Source organism: Chiloscyllium punctatum, chromosome 9 (genome assembly GCF_047496795.1).
Source record: "Chiloscyllium punctatum isolate Juve2018m chromosome 9, sChiPun1.3, whole genome shotgun sequence".
NCBI classification, from domain to species: domain Eukaryota; kingdom Metazoa; phylum Chordata; class Chondrichthyes; order Orectolobiformes; family Hemiscylliidae; genus Chiloscyllium; species Chiloscyllium punctatum.
Genome location: NC_092747.1, coordinates 27090374 through 27106949, shown reverse-complemented (window position 1 = coordinate 27106949; position 16576 = coordinate 27090374).

Sequence of the window (16576 nt, the reverse complement as noted above, 5' to 3'; positions counted from 1 at the left end):
ATGAAACAGATCATACCCCATACAAGATTTGGATGTTCTACTGATGGCTGCAATAGTTGTTCCAGAGTTAGACACTGCTGGCCTGCTACAATTGCTCTAAACTAACACCCTCCTTCCAGCAGAATGTCAAATCTATGTTTGTTAAGTTTGTCCAGAAGTTCTTTTTTGGAAGGACTTGATTTGTATAGAGATCACAACCAGTTCCATAAACCTTGTAGCTAAGTTATCTTCAGAAAAATCGCAAACTATTCCTATTTCTAGGCTCTGACCTGCTATTGTAACCCTACACTTATATGGTGAGTCCTGTTCAATTTCTAGTCAATCATCAACCCAGGATGTTGATATGGTTGTATATAGTGATGGTAATCCCATTGAATATCAAGGGATAGTGGTTAGATTTTCTCCTGTTGCTGATGGTCATTGCCTGGCACTTGTTTGGTGTGGATGTTACTTGGCACCTGCCATACTAAAATTGAATATTGTACTGATCATATTGCATTTGGACTCAGATTGCTTCAGTATCTGAAGAGTTATGAATGGTGCTGAACATTGTAAAATCATCAGCAAATATCTCCACTTCTGACCTAAGTCCCATTGACTTCTCTTTTGCTCAGATTCAGGTCAAATGCAGCCATGAAGTCAAAGGCAATCACTTTGACCTCTGAAATTCAGTCCATGCTTGAAGCAAGGCTGTAATGAGATCAGGAACAAAGTGGCACTGGTGGATTTCAAACTAGCCCTCACTAAGCGGATTGCTGCTCAGCAATTGTCATTTGGTAGCACTGTTGATGACACCTTCCATCACTTGAGCTGATGATCGAGAGTAGACTGTTAGAGCTGTAATTGGTTGGCTTGGATTTGCCTTCATTTTTGTAGACAGGACATATCTGGGCAATTTCCCATATTGATGGAAAGATGCCATTATTATAGCTTTATGGAACAGCTTGGCTAGGATTATGCCAAGATCAAGACCACATGTCATTCAGTTCTACTGCTGGAATGTTGTTAGAGACCACAGCCTTTTCAGTATCCAATGCCTTCAGCTATTTCTTAATAGCCCATGGAGTGTAGCAAATTGGCTGAAGACTGGCATCTGTAATGCTGGGGATCACTGGAGGAGGCCGAGATGGATCATCTACTTGGTGCTTCTGGCTGAAGGTTATTGTAGCTTCAGTCTCATCGTCTGCACTGATGTACTGAACTTCCCCATCATTGAGCATGGGGGAATTTGTGGAGCTTCCTCTTCTAGTGTGTCATTTAATTGTCCAGCACCATGCTGTGTGGAGTTTGCACGTTCTCCCCGTGTCTGCGTGGGTTTTCTCCGGGTGCTCCGGTTTCCTCCCACAGTCCAAAGATGTGCAGGTCAGGTGAATTGGCCATGCTAAATTGCCCGTAGTGTTAGGTAAGGGGTAGATGTAGATGTACATGTAGAGGTATGGGTGGGTTACGCTTCGGCGGGGTGGTGTGGACTTGTTGGGCCGAAGGGCCTGTTTCCACACTGTAAGTAATCTAATCTAATTGGGTGTGACAAGACTGCAGAGCTGAGATCTGACCTTTTGGTTATGGATTTGCTTTGTCTTGTTTATGACTTTGTACTTTTGCTGTTTGGCATGCAAATACTACAGTGTTGTAGCTTCATCAGGTTGATACCTCATTTTTAGTTCTGCCTGGTGCTGCTCCTGACATGCTCTTCTACACTCTACATTGAACCAGGATTGATCCCACAGCTTGTTGGCAACTATGGAGTGGGACTATGCCAAGCCATGAGGTTGTGTTTGAGTACAATTCTGCTGATGCTGACGGGCCACAGCACCTCATGGATTCCCAGCCTTGAGTTGCTAGATCTGTTTGAAATCTGTGTCATTTAATACGGTGATAGTGCCAAACATATGAGGTAAAGTATCCTTAATGTGAAGATGATACTTTGTCTCCACAAGGATTGTGCAGTGGTCACACTTACTAATACTGTTTGGACAGATGTATCTGTAGCAGATAGTTCATTGAGGATGAAGTCAAGTATGTTTTTCCTTCTTGTTTATTCCCTCACCACTTGCTGCACACCCAGTCTAGCAGCAATTTTTATTAGGACTTAACAAGCTCAGTCAATAATGCTGCTACTAAGCCACTCCCAGTGGTAGATATTTGAAGTCCCCCCACCTAGAGTACATTCCACACCTTGGCCACCCTCAGTACTTTCTCCAAGTGGTATCCCATATAGAGGAGTATTGATTCACCAAATAGGTTAATGACAGGTGATCCATCTGGTTTAATTCCTTTTTTGAGATTTGTTACTTAAGTGCTTTGATACAAGAGAATGAGTTGCCAGGCTATTTCAGAGGGCAAGCAACTGCATTGATGTGGGCCTGGATGTACATGTAAACCAGACAAGGCTGATATGAGGTGGCAGAGTGGCTCAGTGGCTAGCACTACCACTCTCATAGTGCAAGAGACCTGGGTTCGATTCCACTCTCAGGTAACTGTCTGTGTGAAGTTTACACATTTTCCCCGTGTCTGAGTGGGTTTCCTGCAGGTGCTCCCATTTCTTCCCAAAGGCTAGGTGGATTAGCTATGCTAAGTTGCTCATAGTGTCCAGGGATGTGCAGGTTGGGTGGATTAGCTGTAGGAAGTGCAGGGTTACAGGGGTGGCGTGGATCTGGGTGGACTCCTCCTTGGACAGGTATTGTGGACTCAATGGGCTAAATGGCCTGTTTCCACACTATCAGGATTCTATGATTTTCTTCCTCAAAAAATATTCATTAACCAGATGGGGTTTTATTATTTATTCATGATCATCATTCGACTTTTTGTTGAATTTAAATTTTACTATCTGCCACATTGGGTCCTGGGAACAGTTCCTTGGTTCCAGCATGACTAGTCTTGCAACAATGCTACTAGACCATTGCCTCCCATTATACTTTTGCTCTTTCTTTTCATGTTTTTTAATAACCATCACTGCACCAGATATACCATTTTTTGTTGCAGTCATTATGAAGAGTTTCTGTCCATGCGCAAAGTAACAGATCTCCAATTTACCTTTTATTTTCTGATGAGTACCCTCATGTAAGAAAAGAAACATTGTTAGTCAATGAGAAACCAGTAGCCTAAATTAGTATTCGCTTGATCCTCAAGAACAGCAGCAAAAACAAACATCACCACAACCAGCATTAAACCCAATCTTTCAAGCTCATTGTCAATAAATATAATAATTTGGACTTTTATTTATAACCAAATTCATATTACAATGCCATATTCATGAACATATGCTTGGCTTTTGCCTCAAGATTACAACTGACTGGAAAGGCAAAATAGAATGTGATGATTTCTTCAAGTCGAATTCTGAATGCCACCCACAGACATTGGGTCCTATTTACACAACACACTAATAACTTCACTGGACAGATGTGTAGAATTTGAGTTTAATATATCTACTACTGATTCATCATATTTATTATTACCACAAGATGAAACTTTTGCAACAGCTGGAGGTTCCACTTCTCTTTTTAAGAGACTACACTAATTAGATGCAAAGACCTCACATATGCTTTGCTTTGTCTAATAAAAATCTGCTTAACCATCTAAGTTATGACTTTCTGGTAACACCACTTGCAGCCTATGCTTTTACCTTCTGAAATGCTATGGTTTGTGCAACCATCCAGTTAATCTGCTTCCTTTGCAGCGTCACAAGATGTTTTCAATCAATGTGGCATCAAGAACAATGCTTTTAAAATGGATGTCATAAGACCAGTAAAATCTTGTTACACTCAATAGTTTAGAATTTACATGGATAGATCCACATTGAATCTGAATGGCCGGTATGATAGTGAGTGGGTCAGAAAATCCCTGGTTAATCCTTGCAGAGTTATAAGTCTAATAATGCCATAACTTTCTCTGCTTTTTCCCCAGTTCGTAGGAATTACAGAAGAAATGTCTAGATTATTTACAAGTTCATATTCATAGCTATAACACAAGTTCTCATGATAACGGGAATACCCAGCATATTAACTCCGGTAAGTGGACATTTTTCTACACTCTTGGAAACATGAACATATTCCTTGATCATTGGAGTGCAGTTATCAGAAGCATGATTACAACCTTGGTTGTAACTTGAACAAAAGAGCTGAAGTCATGCAGAGAAGGGAGAATGGGTTGACTTTAAATCAAGACAATATTTGACCAAGTATGGGATGAAGGAGAACTAGTGACACTGGAGTCCATGGAAATCAGGGGGTAAATATTCTGCTGAACGGAGTCATACCCTGGCGCAGAGGAAAATGGTTGAAGGAGGCCAACCGTCTCAGACCAAGAACATCACTGCAGGGTTCCCTCAGGCTGGTGTCCTAGGTACAACCATTTTCAGCTACTTCATCAATGACCTTCCCTCCATCATAAGGTCAAATGTAAGAATATTCACTGATAATTGCACAATTTTCAGCACCATTCGTAACACATTAGATATGTCAGCAGTCCATTTCCAAATGTATCCAGATCTGATCAATTCTCAAGCTTGAACTAATAAATATCAAGTAACATTTGGAGCACAAATATACCAGGTAGTACACATGTCAAACAAGACAAAATCCAATAATCACCCCTTGGCATTCAATTGTTCAATTTATCACTCAATTCCTCACAATCAACATCTTGGGGGTTACCTTTGACCAAAAACTGAGCCGTATTAGCCATATAAGTATTGTGGCTACAAAAGTAGGTTAAAGACTGCAGCGAGTAACTCAATTCCCAGCTCCTCAAAACCTGTCCATCGCAACAAGGCATAAGTCAAGCATGTGATGTAATACTCTTCATTGTCTAGATGAGCATAGCTCCAATAACAGCGAAGAAGTACAATCCATTTGAGACAAATCAGCCCACTTGATTAGCACGCATTCCAACACCATCAATATTCACTCCCTCCACCACTGAAGCACAATCACAGCAATCTACAAGACGCACTACAGCAAGGCTCCAAATTACCAAGGGTAAAGCAACTTTGGAATCTCCGCCCCTACCACCTGGAATCATAGGACAGCAGATATATGGGAACACTACAAGCTGCAAGCTCCCCTCAAGCCATACACAAATCCTGACTTGAAACCATATCCAGTGTTGCTGAGTCAAAATATTGGAACTACTTTCCTAACAACATTGTGGGAAATCTCATACCACACTGACTACAGCAGTTTAAGAAGATAGCTCACCACTACTTCTTCCAAGAGCAATTAGAGACAAGCAATAAATGCTGGGCAAGCCAGTGATACCCACATCCTGTGCAAGAATTTTAACAAAGCAATAGATTTACAAAGTAACCCGAGATTGCCTAAATCGTTAAGACAGAGATAATTAACTACAGTAACCATCAGAAACTGGAAAGTTTCCTGCATCCTCAACACACTGACTGACACCTGACAACCAGGAATAAAATATATGGATTTTAAAGAATAAGAAAAGTTTTTTTTAAATTCAGCATTACTATTCAACATCAGAGTGTGTTACCAGCTCAAGTTCCTCAAGGATTTGGCAAACAGAACTTCTTATACAGAGGGATGTTAGGAAACAATAGGAGGTTCCTTCCAGAAGTTATTCAGCATTTACACCAAATGGAATGTTCCCATCACCAAATTGAGTTCAAACTGGAGGTAGGAGATGTATTTGGCCTTGTGACAAATCCCAAATAACAGTGGCATTAATGTAGATGTATTTCAAAAATAGCATTATTAACTTGATATTGCAATGATCATATTGACAAAAATGTACTCGATAATACTTCAACACTTATAGCATTGCAGATTTGTTCATGTATTGATTGATTAAAAAAATTCATATGACTATAACTTTAAATGAAAATCTTGGACTGCTGTTTTAGCTCAAGTAGAATGTGTCAGTGTATGGAAATTAAAAATCTGTTATTATCAGAGGCAACCAGAAGACTATTTCCTCGTTTCTTTTCCTGTCTTGTAAATTTGCAGTGATGCGTAACTTTTCAATATGCTCATCTAAGTCTCAGAATACAACATCAATAAGGCATTGGCCATGCAAGAAAGCTTGAAAGCATTCATTAAGCATCCACTTTAGAACACAGCATTCAAATGCTTCCTGTCTCCTTTCATCACTGAATGTTTCAGGGGTAAAAGCTCACAGACGCCTTTTAGAGTATACAATAGTTTGAAACAATCAAATCATCAGTGTTGTCTGACTTTATTTTAGAATCATTAAAATCTGTGGTAATGAATTGTAATAAAAGGTAAATTTTTAAAATATTTTCATGTTAAGAAAATGTAACAAAAATAACTCTATTGAGCTCTTCATATCCTTAGATTATTGTTTACCATGTTTGAAAATATCAAAATGCACTGATAACGGGCAGGGTTTGGGGTATTGATTCTAACTGAGAATGAGGGGCACATAGGGTTCACAGACTTGATTTATGTCAGACAGTACATCGAAAATCAATCTCTGCTATTTCCTTAGTCATCACAAACATCAAATATTTTATAAAATTATGGAAAAGTGAAAGTAAAGAGTGACTGAAAGCACCAACCCAGGTTTCTATATTGAATAAAAATGATTATTACAAATAAATAGTTTCTGGCTACAGGGGAACTATTATGAACTGTTGGCAAATAACTTCATTAGTTAAAACTCTAACCTCCTTACAAATTTTCCCCAATACACACATACCAACACAATAAACACAGGCAAATGGAAGACAGCTCAGTCATAGAATCCCTACAGTGTGGAAACAGGCCCTTCGGCCCAACAAGTCGACACTAATCCTCCGAAGAGTAATTCACCCAGACCCATTCCCCTACTATCCTTTATTTACCCCTGATTAATGCACCTAACCTATACATTCCTGAACACTATGGGCAATTTAGCATGGCTAGTTCACCTAACCTGCACATCTTTGGATTGTGGGAGGAAACCAGAGCACTCAGAGGAAACGCACGCAGAAACAGGGAGAATGTGCAAACTCCACACAGATAGTTACCCAAGGCTGGAATTGAACCCAGGTCCCTGGCACTGTGAGACAGCAGTGCTAAGCAATGAGCCACCAGGGCTCACTAAAATGATCCTTTCAGCTTGACAGGACTTGCTGCTTTTCAATGTTCTTTCTCACCGGCTTTCAGGAGCCGAAGAGCAACTGGAACACCTTATAAAGTTTCTGACTAATTGGTTAAGAGCCACAGCTTACAGTAACTGATGGGGGAAAGTTTCTTAGAGTTTGAAGTGTTTTTTTTTACTGCAGAGAAAGGTCAGCTCCATCCTTTTCAGCCTTCCAATGGCTTTTAAGCAAATATTCACACCTGGAAGGTATTCAGCTCCCTTGGTTTCAATCACACAGTTGTTGGCAGGCAGAAGACCTCTGTCATTGATGACTGCCATCATCCACAGACCCATCAGCTGCTTGTTGCTGGCTGAATTTCCCTCCACACACACTTCCTAGGTCCAGTTTGTCTGTCATTATCTCCCCCACTGCCAGCAGAGTAAACAGCACTTACTGGTAACAGACTTTTAAAAAGTGCCACAAACTTTTCCACAATCTCTGGTTTTTAAATCCTTTGCCCATTTCAGTCCAGAATCAAAAATGCAGAAACATAAAAAGACACAATCTTTTACACCATCCATTTAAGAACAACTGGATAGCACTCAAAGCTGCAAGGACCATTAGGAACCCTCTCCAGCATGCAAAATGCTGCAGCTTGAACGTCAAATAAAAGAGAGGTCGGCCACCTCGATTTTGCAGTAAAGTCTCTTCAACTTTTCTAATGCGTCATTTCCTAAGTTTTACTGGTTTGACTGGTTTTCTGTTCTGAGTTTAATGTAAAAACTGTCTCGACAGCTACTGTGGAACTGCACACGTTCCAAAGGATATACAGTACAGTGATAATGTGAGATCTTTTGAGTAACCAACAATAGGTTTCATTTGAATGCATATGTACAGAGGATGGTAAACAGAGGACAATTTGCTTGAAGCCCCACAGATCCAGGCTCCAATTCCATGTGACTTGATGTCTCTATTGATGGCTCATATTGTGAAAACTCTGTAACTGCAGCCTGAGTAACAGTACAACTCCTGTGATTCTGCATCTCACCCCAAGTTCTTCTACAACACCCTTTTTAACATTTAATCATAAACATCTAACATGTTTACGGCACATCCCATTACCCCTCCCTCCCCATACACTAGCAGAAAAAAAACTCTCTATGTCTCCGGGCAACTAATCTCCAACAGCTTTCTTGACTCTCCGAGAAGATGTGTATGGTCTAAATGTCCTATTGTCTTTCACTTGAGGGGCTAAGACATCGGCAGAGTGGAAGGCAGCTGGCTGAAGGTCTGAAAAGACCCTCTGGTCTCATGACTAGTCGATTCCTGAAGAAGGGCTTATGCCCGAAACGTCGATTCTCCTGTTCCTTGGATGCTGCCTGACCTGCTGCGCTTTTCCAGCAACACATTTTCAGCTCTGATCTCCAGCATCTGCAGTCCTCACTTTTTCCCTAGTTGATGGGTTTCCCTTGCAGCCTCCCACTGTCACTTGTACAAATCAACAATTCTAGGACGTTGAATACTAATGTGGTCCACTTTGGACGGAAGGATCTCTTTCTCTCTCTGGGTCGCTTCACGCTGCCCCAAGTTGTTATACTTCTTCTTGGTGCATGTTATCTGATCAATAAGCAGCTTCGCTGGAAGCAATGCTATCTTCCCATTTTGACTGTTGTCTTGCAAGTTGTTCACAGTTTCTTAAGTAATAAGTTGAACTGAATCCGAGTCGGCGGTCTGACTCTAAGGACTTTCTCCACCTTCCTGGATAAAAAGCTGCTTTTCTTTGCAAAGTCCAGGAATGTTGGACCCCTCTGATATTGCAATGGACCCCCTAAGAAGGACCATTACTGGAGCCCTAAAGAAAAGTATGGGCAGTGGCATTGCTGGACCCAGCCAGGGATGCCCACGCAATGGGAATGAGGAGAGAAATCATTGTCAAGGAGTAGCTTTCCAACAGTGTGTTGCTTTTCACCTGTGGGGTTTCCTTCAAAGACACAGGTTTCTTATTATATTCATTCATGAGATGTGAGTGTCACTGGGTAGGACAGCATTTATTTCCCATTCCGAGGTAAATAAGACAATCTTGAGAAATCAGACCCTGGAAGGAAGAGACCCGGGATTGAGACCCTTCCAGAGTATACAAGTAGATTATACTGAACTACCCAGAGTAGGAAGACTAAAATATATGCTGGTGATAGTAGATCATCTATCTGGTTGGGTTGAGACATACCCCCTAGCTACTGCCACTACGAGTGGGGTGTCTAAAACAATATTAGAGCACATAATTCCCCAATATGGGCTAGTGAACTGTATAGATTCCGACCAAGGAACTCATTTTACCTCTAAAGTGTTACAGGGGTAATGAAAGGGTTGGGAATTTCCTGGGAGTTCCATACTCCATGGCACCCACCATCATTGGGAAGGGTTGAGAGAATGAACCAAACACTCAAACGACAGCTCTCTAAGTTGATAATAGAAAGCAGACTCCCTTGGACCAAATGTTTACCTATAGCTCTCTTGCGAGTATGAACAGCCCCAAGGAAAAGTTTGGGACTATCCCCCTATGAAATCTTATTTGGATTACCTTATCTGGGAACGAATGGAGAATTGCCAATTCCCGAAACTAAAGACTTGTTCTTAAAGAAGTATATACTGGGCTTCTCCTCCTCTTTGTCTTTCCTCAGGAAACAGGGTTTATTGGCACAGACTCCACCCCTTGAATTCACCGTTCATCCCATCCGGCCGGGAGATTGGGTCTTAGTAAAATCATGGACAGAGACTAAATTGCAGCTGGACTGGGAAGAGCCATATCAGGCTCCTTTGACTACTGAAACAGCGATAAGGACAGCAGAGAAAGGCTGGACTCACTACACTCGGATCAAAGGGCCAGTGGAATCTCCAGTTGAGGAAGAAGTCTGGACAGCCGAATCAATGCAAGAATCACTGAAAACTCAGGCTAAAGAGACTTTGAGTAACTGATTATACAGTGGCGACGCAAGCGTGGGATTATTTCTGTAAGATTGTATATTAAGTCTTTTTGTGCTTCAGCACGTTTTTTTTAGAATGCTGGGGATGTTTAGAGTTATGATGCTAGCCCTCTTAGTATCTGGATTTTGTCAAATATCATTTTCATACGTGTTATTAACAGTTCCTGAGTCTGATAATCCACAAGTAATAGACGCTGATGCATGCAGCTTAGTAAATTGTGGGGATGTGGGTAGTTAGAGAAAGTACCACAGCTCAGAGGTACATCTTAAGTCCTATGGGGATGGCCTTGGGGATGGTACTTGGTGTAATGGTCTCATCACAGTACACTGGGCCCCCTTCCGACCAGCTCGCGATTGTCCCGATAAAAAGTGCAACCTAATATACTTAACGATAAAGAAAACTACATAGCACAAAGCAATTCTGGGGGGGGGGGGTCACCTATGAGATACAATTAAATGAAATGTTTGGGATAGAGATGAAAGCAAACGGGAATGATTTCTTAGGCTGTTGTTTTCAAATTAGTGTAGGACAGGGAAAACGGGTAGAACTACTGGACAATAAGGTACAACCTTTCACCCCTCCCGATGATCTTAAAGTAGTAAAAATTATAGAGGTAAAGGACTTAAAACAGACCATTGAAATAGAAACTGGATATGGGGATGCAAATGCCTGGGTTGAATGGGTAAAGTATACTGTAAAAAGTCTGAACAAGAACAATTGCTATGCATGTGCCTCCAGTCGGCCAGTGGCCCAGGTGGTTCCCTTTCCGCTCGGGTGGAAGCGAGACAGGAAGGGCATGAAATGTATGATAGCCCTGTATCAGGATGAGACTGCATGGAATGATAGGAACTGTGCCTCCCTATCTCTGATGTTCCCTCCCTTGGTGAAGAAAGATTCAAAAGCGCCCCCTACGTTTTCAGCCGCAGTTGGAAATCACACATCGTGTGTGTGTAGACGAGGTACAAGTCGGTCGAAAGATTTGGGGGAGCTGAAATTATGTACAGAGATTAAGGATGTCATCGAAGCGGACAAGGGAGGGAACTACTCAGCACTAAAGGTTCCCCGAGCGGATCTGTGGTGGTACTGTGGAGGCAAAATACTGAGACCCACCCTCCCTCCAGATTGGAGAGGAATATGTGCAATTGTACAATTGGCAATTCCATTTACCCTGGCATTTGAGAAGGAAACATTAGTCGGGAAAAAGGGAAGGAGTAAGAGATCACTGTTAGACACTTCTTTCGATGACAGGATTTATCTCGATTCTGTAGGAGTCCCTGGGGGGTATCTGATGAGTTCAAGGCTCGTAATCAGATTACAGCAGGCTTTGAGTCAGCTCTCTTTTGGTGGGTAACAATTAATAAAAATGTAGATTGGATAAATTACATTTTCTATAATCAACAGCAATTTATAAATTATACAAGAGATGCGGTTAAAGGAATATCAGAACAGCTTGATGCGACAAGTAGGATGGCATGGGAAAACAGAATAGCCCTTGATATGATTTTAGCGGAAAAAGGATGTGTGTGTGATGTTAGGAGGAAGCTGTTGTACCTTTCTTCCTAATAACACTGCGCCTGATGGTTCAATTATTCAGGCCTTAAGGGGATTGACTACCTTAGCAGAGGAACTGGCTGAGAATTCAGGAGTAGACACATCTCTCATGGGTTTGGCTTGAATCCTGGTTTGGAAAATGGAAGGGGGTGGTGTTTTCCATCCTTACTTCCCTGATAGCAGTAGCCGGGGTATTGGTAGCCATTGGCTGTTGTATCATACCCTGTATACAAGGGCTCACCCAAAGACTGATTGAGGCATCCTTAATGAAACAGATGCCCCTAAAAGGGAATCAGGCAGAGGAACTTTATCGATTAAATAATCAGGGGATGAGTGAGACCAAGATGGATGAAATCTCCGGAATGATGCTTGCGAATTTTGGGGGTGATGCTTAAAAGAAAAATGCAGAAGATAACAAATGGTAATTAAAGAAAAAGGGGGAAATTGTCAGATTTAGGTAAAGTAGTGTTACTTCTGCAATCATAATTACTTATGCAAGGTAAATGCACTCACACCAGTGTATAATTGTTTCAACCCAAGAGCTGAGTCAACAAGAATGAAAATTATGTGGAGGAAATATATAATTGTTTTTGTATTAGCTAAAATGTGAATGCAAGAATGAAACGTGCCTGCTAACAATGGTAGACAAATAGATAAGGTGCTGTGAGGATGTAGCTTAAGCCAGATATGCTTGTGCAAGCAGTAGTTATATATATCTGTTTCTCACTTTTGCAAAAACACAAAAACAAACCCCAATTAAAAGGTCATAAGGATCAATATGGTTGGGGAAAGGGAGGAAATCACACATGTGGAGGATGTAGATAATAGTGAAGAAGGATATACCTAACAATGGGCCACAGCAGGATGGAGTAAAATGGCCGAGTAAAACTTGCACTTTGTTATGCACAAGGCCGGATACGGCAAGAGATACACAATAGTAATGGGCACCGGGTTTGGAGTAGTGAATCCTATATAAGATATGTACTTACTAAACTCTGTGTGTCTATTTTAGGCACCACGCTTGCAAGCATATAATAAACATACTGATTGCTTCAGATCTTGTCTCAGACTGAAATTATTAAAGTGAGTGAACTTTGTTTCTCACAACCAGCTGAACCAGCTCAGAACCACAGCCACCTCACCACTGTGATAGGTGGAAGGAGATTAAGGTGAGGGTGAGTCTCAGCACCGCCTTCTTGACCTGCAATCTTCTTCCCGACCTGTCCGTCCCCACCCCCTCTCTGGCCTATCACCCTCACCTATCATATTCCCAACGCCCCTCCCCCAAGTCCCTCCTCCCTACCTTTTATCTTAGCCTGCTTGGCACACCCTCCTCATTCCTGAAGAAGGGCTTATGCCCGAAACGTCAATTCTCCTGCTCCTTTGATGCTGCCTGACCTGCTGCGCTTTTCCAGCAATACATTTTAAGCTCTGATCTCCAGCATCTGCAGTCCTCACTTTCTCCTATCTTTGATTGGTAGGCCAATTTACTTCTGCCACCGCCTGCACAGGACCCACCAACTTTGGAGTCTCTCTTGCTGTGTCTGTGATGCTGTTCCGACACTGTTATTACTGCTGAAGATACAAAGATATCAGTGAAACAACCATTGCCTCAGGTTCAGCTATGTCAACTCAAGGATCGAAGGGCTTTTTAAAATGCACATCCCTTATCTTATGAATGTACTTAACTCTTTTAAAATGTAAGACTTATAGTTGAGTAAGCATTAGATATAATGTTTTATCACTTTCCTTGGTGTTAGAAAATTTATTCCTCTTGCATTCAAGAAAACCTTATAACTGGTTCCATGTTTTGGTTTAGTACTACATTTTAATTGAAATGCGATATAACTCTGTGCTAAACCTTTGTTGAAGTCAACAAAGAAAGGGTAAAAGAGGGGAGCAGGGACAGATCGTGACAATTTGGCTCCATACTGAACTTTGTGTGCCCTTTTAAAAACCTGAAAGAGTTTGATAAGATATCAATTTTTTGCAGATTCTAATGCAGGTTAGAATGCAAGAGTATGAAGTCATGTGGAACCGCAATGATTAAATAGTTACTGTGCAGATCTCAACTAATAATTACTATACAGTGATATCAGGAATTATATAGTACAATTTCTTGAACATCTGTCTTAATCTTTTGTTTCATGACAAACATCATTTTGTTTATGCTTGTCTATAATCTCATGCACATTTCCTTTTGGTTCCCAGACACTATGTTAATTGTGGGAATACCTTTTGCATTTAAAAAACCATGCCATTGATAATATGTCTTCTAGGATGGTATTCAGTCTTGAGCAGGTTCAGTTCAATGATGGAGAATCTCAAGTTGTTTAACATAGTTCAGCTATCAGTTCACTGGTGCCTTAATTCAGCATTCTGTCTCCAGTTCCAACAGAGAGTGCTGGAGATTGTATGATAGTCACAGCAATTCTAGTTAAATGCAGATGTGGTGGCTTAAATGTCTCATTCAGAACTGATACCCCAAAGAGAATGCAATGGAAGCTGAAGTGACACATATGAGAAACATGCATTCATCTGCATATGTTTTATTAATAATTATGACAAATCCACTCAAAGTAGTTAATAAAGACTTAGGTTCTGGATTAGTAGTGCTGGAAGAGCACAGCAGTTCAGGCAGCATCCAAGGAGCTTCGAAATCGACGTTTCAGGCAAAAGCCCTTCATCAGGAATAAAGGCAGAGAGCCTGGAGCGTGGAGAGATAAGCTAGAGGAGGGTGGGGGTGGGGAGAAAGTAGCATAGAATACAATAGGTGAGTGGGGGAGGGGATGAAAGTGATAGGTCAGGGAGGAGAGGGTAGAGTGGATAGGTGGAAAAGAAGATAGGCAGGTAGAACAAGTCCGGACAAATCATGGGGACAGTGCTGAGCTGGAAGTTTGGAACGAGGGTGAGGTGGGGGAAGGGGAAATGAGGAAACTGTTGAAGTCCACATTGATGCCCTGGGGTTGAAGTGTTCCAAGGCGGAAGATGAGGCGTTCTTCCTCCAGGCGTCTGGTGGTGAGGGAGCGGCGGTGAAGGAGGCCCAGGACCTCCATGTCCTCGGCAGAGTGGGAGGGGGAGTTGAAGTGTTGGGCCACAGGGTGGTGTGGTTGATTGGTGCGGGTGTCCCGGAGATGTTCCCTAAAGCGCTCTGCTAGGAGGCGCCGAGTCTCCCCAGTGTAGAGGAGACTGCATCGGGAACAACGGATACAATAAGTGATATTAGTGGATGTGCAAGTAAAACTTTGATGGATGTGGATGGCTCCTTTAGGGCCTTGGATGGAGGTGAGGGAGGAGGTGTGGGCGCATGTTTTACAGTTCCTGCGGTGGCAGGGGAAAGTGCCAGGATGGGAGGGTGGGTTATAGGGGGGCATGGACCTGACCAGGTAGTCAAGGTGGGAAAGGTCTTTGTGGATGGCGGAAAGGGGTGGGGAGGGAAATATATCCCTGGTGGTGGGGTCTGTTTGGAGGTGGCGGAAATGTCGGCGGATGATTTGGTTTATGCGAAGGTTGGTAGGGTGGAAGGTGAGCACCAAGGATGTTCTGTCCTTGTTACAGTTGGAGGGGTGGGGTCTGAGGGCGGAGGTGCGGGATGTGGACGAGATGCGTTGGAGGGCATCTTTAACCACGTGGGAAGGGAAATTGTGGTATCTAAAGAAGGAAGACATCTGGTGTGGGATGTCTGGAGAAGAAAGAAATGGAGGCCCTGGTCATGGCGGATGGAGGTGTAGAGGGATTGGATATCCATGGTGAGGATGAGGCGTTGGGGGCCGGGGAAACGGAAGTGTTGGAGGAGTGGAGTGCGTGGGTGGTGTCTCGAACGTATGTGGGGAGTTCCTGGACTAGAGGGGACAGGACAGTGTCAAGGTAGGTAGAGATGGGTTCAGTGGGGCTTAAGGCTTAGGGCTAAACTCTTTTGATGGTCTCTGCCCCAGGCTGGCAACAGGAGACAACTCCTCTTCAAGAGGCATAGGGTCTGGAAATGGATCAGCGACAACAGTTATCACAGTAATAGCATGGTCACAGGAACAAACCTCTGAAGGAGGAACAACCTAATTATAGCCAGATACAAGGGGAAGAGATAATGGCAACATGTATGTGTTGCATCCTCTTATCAAAAGCATGAAGGATGTAGTGAACTGTACATGTGGTGCAATGATAGTGTCCCTATCTTCGAACAGGAGGTCTGGCCTCAAGTTCCACCTGCTACAGCGGTGTGTAGTAATGTCTTTGAACAGGTTGATTAGAAATATCTAAATGATACAGCAAGATGCTCCTGACATTGAGATAGGCCTCACCACACTCCTCATCTGATTCTACCACAAATCTCACTTAGCCCATGTGAAACCTAATTGGGATTCTGCCACCCATTTCTTCCTCCATACCCTCTTCTCACCCTTGCAGTAACAGTGCACATTTAAAGGCACTTCTCTGGAGCAATGGTCAAATATAGGTTGAACCTGAGCCAGATAAAGAGTTAATAGGAGAGGTGAAGGAGGAAGGGTTTCTGGAATGTCTTAAGGGGAGAGGAAAAGAGTCATAGAGAGATGTGCAGCATGGAAACAGACCCTTCAGTCCAACCTGTCCATGCCGACCAGATATCCCAACCCAATCTGGTCCCACCTGCTAGCACCTGGCCCATATCCCTCCAAACCCTTCCTATTCATATACCAATCTAAATGCCTTTTAAATGTTGCAATTGTACCAGCCTCCACCACTTCTTCTGGCAGCTCATTCCATACACGTACCACCATCTGTGTGAAAAAGTTGCCCCTTAGGTCTCTTTTATATCTTTCCCCTCCCACCCTAAACCTATGCCCTCTAGTTCTGGACTCCCTCACCCCGGGGAAAAGACTTTGTCTATTTATCCTATCCATGCCCCTCATGATTTTATCAACCTCTATAAGGTCACCCCTCAGCATCCGACGCTCCAGGGAAAACAGCCCCAGCCTGTTCGGCCTCTCCCTAAAGCTCAAATCCTCCAAACCTGGCAACGTC